The following is a 15,435-nucleotide window of genomic DNA, read 5'->3' on the forward strand; positions in this document are numbered from 1 at the left end:
TTTCTCCCATTCTGTCTGTTATCTTGGATTTGTTGACTATTTCCTTTGCTATTCAAAAGCTGTTTATATTGATGAAGTCCCAGTAGTTTGTTTTTACCTTTGTTTCCCTTGCCATTGGAAACATGTCTAGTAAGAAGTTCCTGTGGCCAAGGTCAAAGAGGTTGCTGCCTGTGTTCTCCTCTAGGATTTTCATGGATTCCTGTTTCACATTTCTGTCTTTCAAACATTTTTGAGTTTATTTTTGTGTATAGTGTAAGAAAATGGTTGTTTCATTTTTCTGCATGTGGATGTCCAGTTTTCCCAACACCATTTGTTGAAGACACTGTCTTTTTTCCATTGGATATTCTTTCCTGCTTTATCAAAGATTAGTTGACCATAAAGTTGAGGGTCCATTTCTGGGTTCTCTCTTGTGTTCCTTTGATCTTTGCATCTGTTTTCATGCCAGTACAGCTTCGTAATAGAGCTTGAAGTCTGGAATTGTGATGCCACCAGCTGTAGTTTTCTTTTTCAACATTCCTTTGACTAGCCAGAGACTTTTCTTGTTCCACACAAATTTTAGGATTATTTGTTCCAGCTCTGTGAAAGAAATTGATGATTTTGATAGGGATTGCATTGAATGTATGGATTGCTCTAGGTAGCATAAACCTATTAACAATATTTGTTTTTCTAGTACATGAACATGGAATGTTTTTTCCATTTCTTTGTGTCTTTCTCAGTTTTTTCACAGGTGTTCTATAGTTTTCAGAGTGCACATCCTTTACCTCCTTGGTTAGGCTTATTCCCAAGTATCTTATGGTTTTTAGTGCAATTGTAAATGGGATCAATTCCCTAATTTCTCTTTCTTCAGTCTCATTGTTAGTATATAGAAATGCAAGTGATTTGTGTGTTGATTTTATATACTGTCATGTTCCTGAATTGCTGTATAACTTGGAGTCTTTGGATTTGCCACATAAAGTATCATGTCATCTGAGAAGAGTGAGAGTTTGACATCTTTGCTGATTTGGATGCCTTTTATTTCTTTTCATTGTCTGATTGCTGTGTCTAGGACTTCTAGTACTGTGTTGACCAACAGTGGTAATAGTGGACATCCCTGTCGTGTTCCTGACCTTAGGGGAAAAGCTCTCAGCTTTTGTCTGTTGAGGATGATCCTTGCTGTGATCTTTTCGTATATGACTTTTATGGTATTGGGGTAAGTTCCCTCTATTCCTACATTGCAGAGAGTTTTAATCAAGAAAGGGTGCTCTATTTTGTCAAATGCTTTTTCTGCATCAATTGAGAGGATCCCGTAGTTCTTTTCTTTTAATGGTGTCTTGTTTCACATTGTTTGATATGCAGATGTTGAGCCTCCTTTGCAGCCCAGGAATAAATCCCACTTGGTCTTGGTGAATAATCCTCTTAATGTACTGTTGGTTCCTATTGGCTAGTATTTTGGTGAGAATTTTGGCATCCATGTTCAGCAGGGATATTGGTCTCTAATTCTCCTTTTTGGTGGGGTCTTTGTCTGGTTTTGGGATCAAGGTATGCTGTCCTCATAGAACGAGTTTGGAAGTTTTCCTTCCATTTCTATTTTTTGGAACAGCTCCAGAAGAATACATATTAGTTCTTTAAATGTTTGGTAGAATTCACCTGGGAAGCCATCCAGTCCTGGAATCTTGTTTCTTGGGAGGTGTTTGATTACTGCTTCAATTTCCTTACTGGTTATTGGTCTGTTCAGATTGTATGTTTCTTCCTGTTTCAGTTTTGGTATGACCATTACTATCAGTTTTGGTAGTTTGTAAGTTTTCAGGAATGCATCCATTTCTTCCAGATTGCCTAATTGGTTGGCACATAGTTGTTCATACTATGATCTTATAATTGTTTGTATTTCTTCATTGTTGCATGTGATCTCTCTTTCTTTTTAATTTTTAATTTAAACTCAATTAGCAGACATATAGTTCATCATTAGTTTCAGATGTACTATTCAACAATCGTTTGAGTTGCCTATAACACCCAGTGCTCATCACATCACATCTCCTCTTTAATTTATGATTTTATTTATTTGGGTCCTTTCTCTTTTGTTTTTGATAAGTCTGGGTAGGGGTTTGTCAGTCTTATTAATTTTCTTCTCTTGCTGGAAGAGGCTTTATTTGCTCTTTGTTCTCCAGGTCCTTTAAGTGTAAGGTTAGGTTATGTATTTGAGACTTGTTTCTTGAGAAAGGCTTACATTGCTATATACTTCTCTCTTGGGACTGCCTTCCCTGAATCCCAGCGGTTCTGAACAGTTGTGTTTTCATTTCATTGCTTCCATGAATTTTTTAAATTCTTTAATTTCCTGCTTGACCTGTTCATTCTTTATCTGGATGCTCTTTAACACCCATGTATTTGTGTTCCTTCCTAATTTCCTCTTGTCATTGAGTTAAGTTTCAAAGCACTGTGGTCTGAAAATATGCAGGGAATAATTCCAGTCTTTTGGTACAAGTTGAGACCTGATTTATGACTCAGGATATAGACCCACTATGTGATCTCTTCTGGAGCATGTTCCATGTGCACTCAAGAGGAAAGTGTATTCTGTTCCTTTATGATGGAATGCTCTGAATATATGTGTGAAGTCCATCTCTACCAGTGTATCATTCAAAGCCCTTGTTTCCTTGTTGACCTTCTACTTAGGTGACCTGTCCATTGAAGTGAGTGGTGTTAACATTCCCTACTATTATTGTATTATTACCAATGTGTTTCTTTATTTTTGTTATTAATTAGTTATAAAATTGGCTGCTCCCAAGTTAGGGGCATAAATATTTACAATTCTTAGATCTTCTTGTTGGATAGTTTCTATTATTATGATATAGTGTCCCTCTTCGTCTTTTATTACAGTCTTTGGTTTAAAATCTATTTTGTCTAATATAAAGATTGCTATTCCAGCTTTTTTTAATGTCCCTTAGCATGATAAATGGTTCTCCACCTCAATCTGGAGATGTCTTTGGGTATAAAATTAGAGTCTTTTGCAGACACCATCTTGTTGGGTCTTGCTTTTTTAATCTAATCTGATACCCTGTGTCCTGATTGAAGCATTTAGCCTATTTACATTTAGAGTAATTTTTGAAAGATACGGTTTTAGTGCCATTGTATTACCTGTAAAATCACTGTTTCTTTATATTTTTTTGTTTCCTTCTGGTCTGTGTTACTTTTGGGCTCTCTCTTTGCTTTCAGGTTGCCCTTTAATATTTCTTGTAGGGCTGATTTAGTGATCACAAATTCTTTTAGTTTCTTTTTGTCCTGGAAGCGTCTTATCTCTTCTTTTATGCTGAATGACAGCCTTGTTGGATAAAGTATTGTTAGGGGCATATTTTCCTCATTTAGAACCCTGAATATATCAGGCCCGTCCATTCTGCCCTGTTAGGTGTCTGCGGATAGATAGGTCTGCTACCAGCTGTATGTTTCTAATCTTAAAGGTTTTGGCCTCTTGTCATGAACCGATTTCAGGATTTTCTCTGTATCTCTGAAATTGGCAAGCCTCACAATTATATGCTGAGATGTTGACTTATTTTTATTGATCTCTATGGGGAGTTCTCTGTGCCTCCTGGACTTGAATGCCTGTTTCCTTCCCGAGATTAGGAACTTCTCAGCCATAATTTGTTTATATAAATCTTCTACCCCTTCTCTCTTACCTCTTCTTGGAACCCCACTTATTCAATATTGTTTTGCTTAATGGTATCTCGAATTCTCCCCCTCGTGATCCAGTAGTTGTTTATCTTTTTCTCAGCTTCCTCATTCTGCATCATTTTGTTTTCTATATCACTGACTCTCTCTTCTTTCTCATTCATTCTAGCAGTTAGAGCCTCCCTTTTTTATTGCATTTCAGTAATAGCCTTTTTGATTTTGACCTGATTCTATTTTAGTTCTTTTATTTCTCCAGTAAGGGATTCTCTAGTGTCTTCTATGTTTTCTTAAGTCTAGCTTGTATCTTTATAATTGTTGTTTTGAATTCTATTTCTGTAATCTTACTTATAACCATTTTGATTAAATCCCTGGCAGTGAGTACTGCCTGCTTTGGGGTGCAAGTTCTTCTGTCTTGTCATTATGTAAAGAAAAGAATAGGTGCAAGAGAGGGAAAATAAAAAATAACAACAACAACACCAGGAAAATACATACTACATAAAATCAGAAGAGAACAGCAACTAAAAAGAAAAGAAAGAAAATGAGAATAAAATCAAACAAGAAGTTGAACAAAATAGAATAATAAACTAGATACTGGTTATATTTTGGTCTGTTTGTTAGAAGAAACTGGACCCCACAATAAGAAAGAAAAATATACACACACAAAAATGAAATTTAATATTTTGAGAGGAAGCCAAAAGTGGAAAAAAATGTATGAACTATAAGTATAAATATGAAAATAAAAGGTTAAAAAATAATTGATACAGTAAGCAAATAGCTGATAAGGAAAATAAAATACAAACTAAAGGACTAAAGAATAATAAGAAAAAACACAAATGCTATGTAGTTCTTTTCCCTTGCGCTGGAGTTTTACAGTTCTGTATGATTGAGAAACTTGGTGTTAGTGGGTAGTTCTGTTGGCCTTGTGGAGGAGGGGCCTACTGTGCTGATTTTCAGTTGTCTTTGCCCAGGCAGAATTGCACTGCCATTGCCAGGTGGCCAGGTTCAGTATATGCAGATCCAGAGATGGTGTGGAGGATGAAATTGGTGGTGCACTGATATCTTGCCTGGGAGTTAAAGGTTCATGCCCCCCAACTCTATAGTGAGCCCTCATAGATAAGTAGTCAGTCACTCTTGTCTCCCTGATTTCTCTCCAGCTCTGTTTTCATCCAGCCTGTAACTATATGTAAATGTCTCAGGCATGGGACCTTCTTTTGAGTCTCCAAACTTTACAGACTCTTCTGGCCCTCACCCTTGCCACTTCTCCTGAGGGAAAGAGTGGAGTCTTGCAGGGGTTCTGCCTCTTGCTGCACCCTTGCTTGAAGAATGGTTGCCCATCTGTGCTGTGGTTCATGGTTTATGGCAATATCAAACAGAAAGTTGGCACCTGGGCTTACTGCTTACAGCTGTTTTCTCCGTTCTAATACCTGAGAACTCTGACATCCTCAGGCACCCCCATTCTTTCTGTGATCCTGAGGATCCTGAGACCATGCTGTCCTACCTGGGATTACACTCTGCTTTGCCTCATGAGCACCTTTCAGGCAAACTTCTAAAAATTCTGATTTTATGCTCTACTGCTTATAACACTTTCCAGTACCTGGCTCCCTCCCCCTGCAGTTTATTTTCTGAATAGCTCCTTGGATTCACATCTCTGCACTTCCTACCTTTCAAAAACTGGTCGCTATTTGTAGAATTGCAGCAATTCTTTTCTCAGATCTCTGATTGATTTTGCAGGTGTTCAGAATGATTTCATAACTATCTAGCTAATTTCCTGGGACCAGATGAAATTAAGTTCCCCTAGTCCGCTATCTTACCTCTCTCCTAAATGTACATTCTTTAAAAAAAAAATACTCACTGATTTATTGCTAACTTACAGTGGTATATTAGTTTCAGGTATATGACATAATGAGTTGATAATTCTGTACATTACTCAGTATTTATCATGATAAATCTAGTCACAATTTGTCACCATGTAATGTTTTTACAGTATTATTGACTATTCTGCACTATACTTTTCATCTTTGACTTATTTATTTTATGACTGGAAGATTTACCTCTTAATTCCTTTCAGCTCTTTTTCATCTTCCCACTCCATCTCCTTTCAAACACCAATTAATTGTCTTTATTTATGAGTTCTCTTTCTGTTTTTGTGTGTTTTTCTGTTTGTGGGGTTTTGTTTTTGTTTTTGTTTTGATTCCATATGTAAGTGAAATCATATGATATTTGTCTTTCTCTGTCAGACTTATTTCACTCAGGTCATAACCTCTAGATCTACCATATTGTTGCAAATGACAGGATCTCATTCTTTTTTATGCCTTAGTAATATTCCTTTATACACCCCCCCCCCAATTTCCTATCCATCTGTCAGTGTCTACTTTGGTTCCTTTTATATGTTGGCTATTGTAAGTAATGCTACAACAAAAACAGTGTGCACATATCTTTTCAAATTAGTGTTTTCAAATTCTTTGGATAAATACCCAGGAGTGGAATTATTGAATCATGATACATTTCTATTTTAATTTTCTGAGGAGCCTCCATACTGTTTTCCACAGTGGTTGTAGCAGTTTATATTCTCACCGACACTATTTATTCAAAAGACTATCTTTTTCTCATTGTATGTTCTTGCCTCCTTCGTTGTTGATTAATTGACTGTATAAGTGTAGGTTTATTTCTGGGCCTCTTGTTCGATTGATCTGCGTTTCTGTTTTTGTGCCGGTGTCATATTGTGTTGATTACTATAGCTTGATAGTATAGCATGAAATTATGAGAAATGATTCCTCCAACTTTGTTCCTTCTCCAAGAGTACTTGCTTATTTGGGTCCTTTTGTGGTTCCATACAAATAGAATTACTTGCTTTAGTTCTGTGAAAAATACTATTTGTATTTTTTTGATAAGGCTTGCATTAAATCTATAGATTACTTTGAGTAGTGTGGACATTTTAACAATATTAATTATTGCAATCCGTGAGCATCATGTATCTTTATATTTGTGTTGTCTCTGTTTCTTTTATCACAATTTCTTATACTTTTTAGAGTATGGGTCTTTCACTTCCTTGGTTAAATTTATTTCTAGGTTTTTTTTGGTACAGTTATAAATGGGATATTTTTTAAAATTTCTGTTTTTGCTGTTTTATTATTAGTGTATAGAAATGTAACAGGAGCCTGTATGTTAATTTTGTATCTTAAACTTGGCTGAATTCACTTATTCTAATAGTTTTGTTGTAGAGTCTTTAGGATTTTCTATATATATTATTACATCATGTGCAAGTAGTAAAAGTTTTACTTTTTCCTTTCCAATTTGGATGCCTTTTAGTTTTTTCTCTTGTTTGATTGCTGTGGCAATCAAAATCAAATCAAATAAAAGTGGTGAAAGTCAACATTCTTGCCTTGTTGCTGATCTTAAAGGGAAAGCTTTCCATTTTTTCACCATTAATTATGCTGTTAGATGTGAGGGATTTTGTTTTGCTTTTTTTTCAATGGCCTTTATTATGTTGAGTATTTTCCCTCTAAACCCCCTTCATTGAGAGGATTTTTTTTAATCAAGAATAGATGTTATATTTTGTCAAATTGTTTTTTGTGCATCTATCATGAGGATTATATAGTTTTTATCCTTCTTGTTAATATGATGTATATCACATTGATTTGCAAATATTAAAATATCCTTGCATCCCTGAAATAAATCCCACTTGTTTGTGGTGAATGATCCTTTTTATTTTTTTATTGATGAATTTGGTTTCCTAATATTTTGTTGACATTTTCCCATCTGTATTCATCAGGGATATTGGCCTATAGTTTTCTGTCTTTATAGTGTTTTTGGTTTTGGTATCAGGGTAATGTCCTCATAGAATGAATTTTTAAGTTTTTGTTTCTTTTCTTTTTTGGGGGATAGTTTGAAAAGAATGGATATTAACACTTCTTTAAATGTTTGGTAGAGGATGTGGAGAAAGGGGAACTCTTACAGTGTTGATGGGAATGCAAGCTGGCACAGCCATTCAGGAAAACAGAATGGAGGTTCCTCAGAACGTTAAAAATGGAGTTACCCTGCAACCCAGGAGTTGCACTACTAGGTATTTTTTACCCCAAAGATACAGATGTAGTGAAAAGAAGGAGCACCTGCACCCCAATGTTCATAGCAGCAATGTCCCCAGTCGGAAACCATGGAAGGAGCTCAGATGTCCTTTACCAGTTGAATGGATAAAGAAGATATGGTTCATATATACAATGGAAAATACTCAGCCATCAGAAAGGATGAATACCTACCATTTGCATCAACATGGATGGAATTGGAGGGGATTATATTAAGTGAAATAAGTCAAACAGAAAGACAGTTATGGTTTCACTCGTATGTGGAACATAAGGAATAGCATGGAGGGCCATAGGGGAAGGGCAGGAAAACTAAATGGAAAGAAATCAGAGAGGGAGACAAACCATGAGAAGCTGTACTCCAGGAAACAAGCTGAGGGTTGCAGAGGGGATGAAGGGGGAGAGATGGGGTAACAGGGTGGTGGGTATTAAGTAGGGCATGTGTTGTGATGAGCACTGAGTATTATACACAACTAATGAATTATTGAATACTACATCAAAAATTAATGATGTACTATATATTGGCTAATTGAACATAATAATTAAAAAATTTAAAAATTTTAAAAAATAGAATGCCTCTTTTGATGCCTTCAAAAAATGTTTGGTAAAGTTCATTTGTGAATCCATTGGGTCTTGGACTTTTGTTTCTTGGGAGTTTTTTTTATTACAGATTCAGTTTCATTACTTGTAATGAGTCTGTGCAGATTTTCTGTTTCTTCCTGATTCACTTTTGGAAGATTGTTTTTAGGAATTCATCTATTTCTTTTAGGTTGTCCAGTTTGTCGACATACAATTTTTCATAGTATTCTCATACAATTCTTTGAGCTTCTGTCCTGTCAGTTGTTATTTTTTTCTCTATCATTTCTGATTTTACTTGAGTCTGCTTTTTTTCTTGATAAATCTGGCTAAAGTTTTACCAGTATTGTTTATCTTTTAAAGAATTAGCTCCTCATTTCATTGATCTTTTCTATTCTTTAGTTTCCATTTCATTTATTTCCAGTCTGATCTTTCTTTCCTTTCTCCTAACTTTGGTCTTTGTCTTTTTCTAATTCCTTTAGGTATAAGCTTGGATTGTTTATTTGAGATTTTTCTTTTTTTCTTGAGGTAGGTCTGTATTGTGTTAAACTTCCCCCCTAGGTATGGGTTTTTCTTCATCCCAAAGATTTGGGACCATTGTATTTCCATTTCCATTTGCCTCCATGTATTTTTTTTATTTCTTTGATTTCTTCACAGACCCACTAGTTGTTTAGGAGTATATTATTTAGTCTTAGGTGATTGTGTTTTTCCATTTTTTTCCCCTTATAATTGATTTCTAGTTTTGTATCATTATGTTGGAAGAGATGTCTGATATGATTTCAGTCTTCTTAAATTTATTGAGACTTGTTTTGTGGGCTAACATTTGATCTGTCCTGGAGAATGTTCCATGTGCACTTGAAATGAATTCATTCTATTTTGGAATGGAATGGTCTGTGTATATCTGTTAGGTTCATCTAATCTAATGCATCTTTCAAAACCATTGGTTTTTTGTTGACTAGTCTGGATGATCTATCCATTGATGTAAGTGGAGTGTTAAATCCCCCCACTATTATTGTATTACTCTCAATTTCTCTCTTTACGTCTGTTAATATTTCTTTTATGTATTTAGGTGTTCCTCTGTTGAGTGCCTAGTTATTAATTTAACAGTTGTTATATCCTATTCTTGGATTGATATCTTTAATATTATGTAATACCTTTCTGTCTCTTGCTACGGTGTTTGTCTTAAAGTGTGATTTCTCTGATACAAGTATTGCTACTTTTTCTTCCATTCACATGGAATATCTTTTTCATCCTTTTGCTTTGAGTTTGTATGTACACTTAGGTCTGTAGAAAATCCCTTGCAGGCAGTCATGTAGACAGGTCTTGGTTTTTTGCCTGTTTAGTTATCCTGTGTTTTTTGATTAGAGCTTTTAGTCTATATACATTTAATGTAACTGTTGATGTGTTATTTACTTATTGCCATTTTGTTAATTATTATCTGGTTGTTTTTGAGTTCTCTGTTGCATTTTTATTCTCATCTTCTCTTCCCTTATGGTTTCAATGGCTTTCTTTATGCTTGAATTCCTTTCTTTTTATTTTCTCGTTTGTCTATTACAGGTTTTGTTTTTTGATTGCCATTGGGCTCATATATAACATCCTATGTATATAGCAATCTATATTAAGTTCATGGTCATTTAAATTCAAGCACATTCTAAGAGTACTACATTTTTATTCTTCCCTCCATATTTTATCTATATGATGTCATATTGGATCATCATTCTTGGTTGTGGGTTTTTCCATTTCAACACTTTGAATATATCTTACTACTTTCTTCTGACCTGCAAAGTTTCTGCTGGAATAGCCTTATGAGGTTTCCCTTGTGTGTAATTGTTTTTTCTTCTGCTGTTTTAAGATTCTCTATCATTAATTTTTGCCATTTTAATTATTCTGTATTTTAGTGTGGACCTCTTTAGGTTCATCTTGTTTGGGCTCTTTGATTCCTGGACCTAGATGTTTGTTTTCTTTCCCAGATTAGGGAAGTTTTCAGCTATTATTTCTTCAAAAAGTTTTCTGCCCCCTTTTTTCTCTCTTCTCCTTCTGGGATCCCTGTAATGTGAATTTGATGATGTCAAAGAAATCCCCTAATCTGCTCTTTTTGTTGTTGTTGTTGTTTATTTTTTATTTTTCTGTGTAGTTTGATTGCATTCTATCATCCTATCTTCCAGGTTTCTGATCTCTTCTGCATCCTCTGACTTGCTGTTGATTCCTTCTAGTGTATTTTTCATTTCACTTATTGTAGTGTTCATCTCTGACTAGTTCTTTATATTTTCTGTCTCGTTGAATTTCTCATTGAGTTCATCCACTTTTTTCTCAAGTCTGGTGAGTATCTTTATGATTATTACTTTGAACTTTTAGGCATTTTGCTTATATCTGTTCTGTTTTGCTGTCTTTCTGTGATTTTTGTCTTATTCTTTCATTTGGTACATATTATTCTCTGTCCTTATTTTGTTTAACTCTCTGTATTTGTGGCTATGTACTAAGTAGCTCAGCTGCACTTCCTGGTCTTGTAAGAAGTAGTCTCCTGTGGTGGCGCCTGGCTGGCTCAGTCAGAAGAGCATGCAACTTTTGATCTTGGGGTTGTGACTTGGAGCCCCATGTTGGGTGTAGTGATTACTTAACTAAATAAATAAAAAAAATAAAAAGAAGTAGCCTTCTTAGAGGTCCTAAGGTACTCTGTAACACAACCCCCCCAGTTACCAAAAATTAGATGCTTCAGGGGTGTTCTTGTGTGGGGTGTATGCACCCTCCAGTTGTGGCTGAGCCATGATTGCTGTGAGTGCAGTGGTGCCTCAACCTAGCTGGCTACAGTGAACCTCTGCCCACCTACAGGCATATTGAAAGTCAGGGCTTGCTCATTGTACAGCCAGCTAAGAGGCTTGGCTGTAGAAACTATGGATATACTATCATGTGGGTTATCTCCCTTCCACACATCCCTCACCCTCATCCAGGGAGTCAGTTTTGAGTGTTGTCTGTCCCAGCTGGGACTGCCTGATGGTATGGCAGGGCAGGAGCTGTTTTGGAGGTTTACCTTCTCATGTAGGCAGGTTAGGTGGAGTGGGTCTACAGGGTAATGACAGGCAAGGCTCATGGTGCTAGTAGGATTAAAGAAGAGTGGTAGCACTGCCTCCTTAACTGCATCTGACTATCTGCACTGCGCTCATAGCAATCATGGCTTAGCTGCCACTGGACAGTGCATGCACCGCACACAGGGGACCCCCCCTGGAGCGCCTAGTTGGTTACTGGGGGGGGTGGGATTGTGTTACAGGGCACCTAGGTCCTCTTTTATTACCTGGGAGAGGGTAAGAAAAATGGTGCTTGCTAACATGGAGAAATCTGCATATCTTTGCCTTTCTAGCAAATGTTCTAAGATTAGTAAATAAATCTTCCCAGGCACTTTTCAAAATGTTACTTCTGTGCTATGTCATGGGCCAAGCTATTTAGCATGCTGGCTCTTTAGGGGCACAGACTTGGTTTCCTATCATTATCTTGCTCTCCTGGAGTTATAAACCCTGTTGATTTTTAAAGCTCTTGGAATTAAGCCCCACTGATTTTCAAAGCCAGATATTATGGAGACTTTCTTCTCCATGTGGGTCACCGGGCCAGGGTGTAGTGACTGATCCCCTCACTCATCTGTGCTTGTGATGTCCCTCCCATTTGTGGTTAGTTTTGCCAGGCCTTTGGTTCCTGATTGCATATCTGCCCCCTCCTACCCTTTTCAATAGGTGGCCTTCTCTCTGACTACCTATAGAAGATCTGTTCAGCCAGTCTTCATGTTATTTTTCAGTTAGTTGCTTGAGTTAGTTAGACAGAATTGTTGCCTTGTTATCCATGGGATGAGGGGAGCTCAGGATCCTCCGCTCTACCATCTTAAATATACATTCTTCATTTGTGAATTTCCCTCAAAATACTGCTTTGGCTGCATCCCACCATTTTTTATTATTGTATTATTTTTTCTTCCGTGTTTCCATCTCTGCTAATCTGAATGCTATGGAGTCTGTTATTTTAGTAGTTACTATAGAAATTTCCTCATTCATTATTTACTTACCAAAACCTAAAGTCAATCTGCATTTTTACCCTCTTCCTGATTAATGCAAAGACCTTGGAATACTTTTAACTTTGTTTTTGCCCAGTTTATTTCCTATTGTTGTAATGTATTTTAATTCTATCTTCTTTTTAAAGTCCACAAAACAGTCCGCCAGGTGGCTCAATCAGTTAGGAGTCTGCAGTCAGCTTATGTTGTGATCCTGGGGTTCGGGGATCAAGCCCCATGTCTGTTTCCCTGCTTAGTAGGAAGTCTCCTTCTCCCTCTCCCTATCCCTCTGTCCCTCCCTCTGGTTGTGCTCTCTCTCACTCTCAAATAAATAAATAAAATCTTAAAAAAAAAAAAATAAAGCCCCCAAAACATTTTTATTATTATTTTATGCCATGACTATATGGATTATATATTACCACTTTTTTACTCTTTTCCTGTCTCTGATCTTCAGGCAAAGATGACTGTCCTTCCATATGAAGTACATCCTTTAGAATTTCCTTTAGGTGGGGTTCTGTTCTTCACAAATACTGAGTTTTTGTTTATCTGAAATATTTTTATTTTTGTCTTCATTTTTGAAAGTTACTTTTACTTGGAATGGAAATTTATATTGATCGTTATTTTTTAAGTATGTTAACTGTATTCCAGTGTCTATTGGCCTTCATTGTTGCTGTTGGGGAGTTAACTGTAAATCTTTTAATTTTTGTATCTTTCATATCAAAAGTCTCTTTAGTTTCTTTTCACAACTGCTTTGTTGTTTTTTATAGTCTTTTTTTTAAACCCATGTTTTCAGTTTCTTTTCACTAGACATTATATTTTGTATGTTCTGTAATTCCTATACCTATAGTTTTGAGGGACCAGATTTCTTTTACCCTGTCCCTCATAGTACCTTATTTCTCTTTACTTTTTGTTAATCTTTGACTGTGAACTTAGTTTTTGTCACAGTATCAGTGGGAATTTTTGAAGATCTAGGCATAAGGTACATTTCCTTAAAGATTTGATTTTTTTTTTCTGTTCAAGTACCAGACAACATATTTGGCATGAGAGACCCCATTAAACTTGTGATGTTTTTCTGAACACCCAGAAATGTGAATGTGGGCAATAAATCCAAGTGAGAGTCAGCTTGTAATTACAAATTCTTAGTAGAGATTTTATCTTTTTTCATTCTACCAATTCTGTTGTGAAGACAGTTTTTCTTACAGCCCCCAGTTAGCGACAGGGGAAGGGACTGTTGTTTCTGGCACACTCTTCTCCTGATTGTGTGGGCTTTCACACTCCCAACTTTTTATTTAGGAAGCCAGATTCTACCAACCCACCAGTTCTTCCATTTAGTAAAAGGTTTAGTGTTCAAAACTGTAAGCACATTTGAAAAAAATTTGAATTTTATGAAGAATATCTAACATTAGTTATTCAAATATAATTAATATACATAAATGTCAAACCACAAATAAAAGCTTTAATTATTTAAAATGAACCAGGACTACTTGATCAGATAATTTGTTCTATCTGTAATATTAAGGTAGTTACAATGTGATCCCAGCCAAAAATATAAAAGTACATTTGTTCCATAAAAGAGAAAGCTCCAGTATTGCCAAAGTGGTGTATTTGTTTTGCAGATTACAATGTGGTAGTACAGACAAATAGCCAGTGTCAGACATCATGCCTCAGTTTTTATTTAGAGCGCAGGAATTGGTCATATCTCAGTACTTTTATACACCTTTACTAGAGGAACAGTTTTCCTGAAAAATCACAAGTAAATTATTATGTTTTCCCTCCTTTGTTGTTGTTACTGTTACTTCTCCTTCTCAAACCTTATGTGCTTTCTTTTTCTTTTTTTTTTCCCACAGCATTATTGAAATATAATTGATACACCATACAAGTCACCTATTTAAAGTGTAAAATTCAGTTGTTATTGGTATATTCACAGACTTGTTCAAGCAGTGTTAGAACAGTCATCGCTGGGAAAAGAAAAACTATTAAGAGTCAGTCTCAAAACCAAACCAAATAAAAAAAAAGAAAAAGAAAAAAAGTCATTCTCCATTTCCCCCACTCTCCAGTGCTAAGAAACCATTAACCTACTTTCTGTCTCTATAGATTTCTGGACATTTCATATAAATTAAATCATACAAACGTAGTCTTTTCTGGACAGTTTCTTTAACTTAGTATCATGGTACCAAGTTGTATCAATGTTATAACATATATCAGCACTTTGATTTTTTTAATTGCCAAATAATATTGTATAGATATGCCACATTTTATTTATTCTTTGAGCAATTGATGGACGTTTGGGGTGTTTCTCTTTTTGGCTATTGTGAGTAATGCCGCTGTGAACATTCATGTACAGGTTTTTGGTGGGGATATGTCTTTAAATTTCTTCTAGGTATGTACCTAGAGGTAGAATTGCTGTATCATGTGGTAACTCGATGCTTAACTTTCTGAGGAACTACTAGACATTTCTAATTTCTCCACCTTTTTTCAATACTTGCTATCTCTCTTGTTATAGTCACCTTAGTTGGTATGAATAGCTATCTTATAGTGGCTTTGATTTACATTACATTTACATTTACATTTCTCTAATAGATAATAATGTTGAACATCTTTTCATGTGCTTATTGTTCGTGTATTTTCTTTGGAGAAATGTCAATTCAGATCCTTTATGCATTTTTGTTTTCATTATAATTTTTTAAAAAAATATTATTTGAATTCAATTTAATTAACATATTGTATTATTAGTTTCAGAAGTAGAATTTAGTGATGCATCAGTTGCATACAACATCCAATGCTCATTACTTCAAGTGCCCTTCTTAATGCCTATTACCCAATTACCCCATCCTCCTACCCCCCTCCCTTCTTCCCTGTTTTTCCCTATAGTTAAGAGTCTCTTATGGCTTGCCTCCCTCTCTGTTTTTATCTTACCTTATTTTTCCTCCCTTTCTCTGAGTTCATCTGTTTTGTTTCTTAAATTCTACACGAGTAAAATCATATGGTATATTTCTTTACCTGACTTACTTCACTTAGCACAATACCCTCTAACTCCCATCTATGTCATTGCAAATGGCAAGATTTCATTCTTTTTGATTTCTGAGTAATATCTCATTATCTGTCTATCCATCT

The 15,435-nt window shown here is 35.6% G+C and overlaps 1 protein-coding gene across 1 annotated transcript in view; it reads left to right on the plus strand.

The window, feature by feature from the left end:
* Window positions 1-15,435, plus strand: part of KIAA2026 (KIAA2026 ortholog) — a 128,286-nt gene that overhangs the window by 52,799 nt on the left and 60,052 nt on the right. The window lies entirely within an intron of this gene.

The sequence above is a fragment of the Lontra canadensis genome, unplaced genomic scaffold (assembly GCF_010015895.1).
Source record: "Lontra canadensis isolate GAN:19392208 unplaced genomic scaffold, GSC_riverotter_1.0 scaffold234, whole genome shotgun sequence".
Taxonomy (NCBI): domain Eukaryota; kingdom Metazoa; phylum Chordata; class Mammalia; order Carnivora; family Mustelidae; genus Lontra; species Lontra canadensis.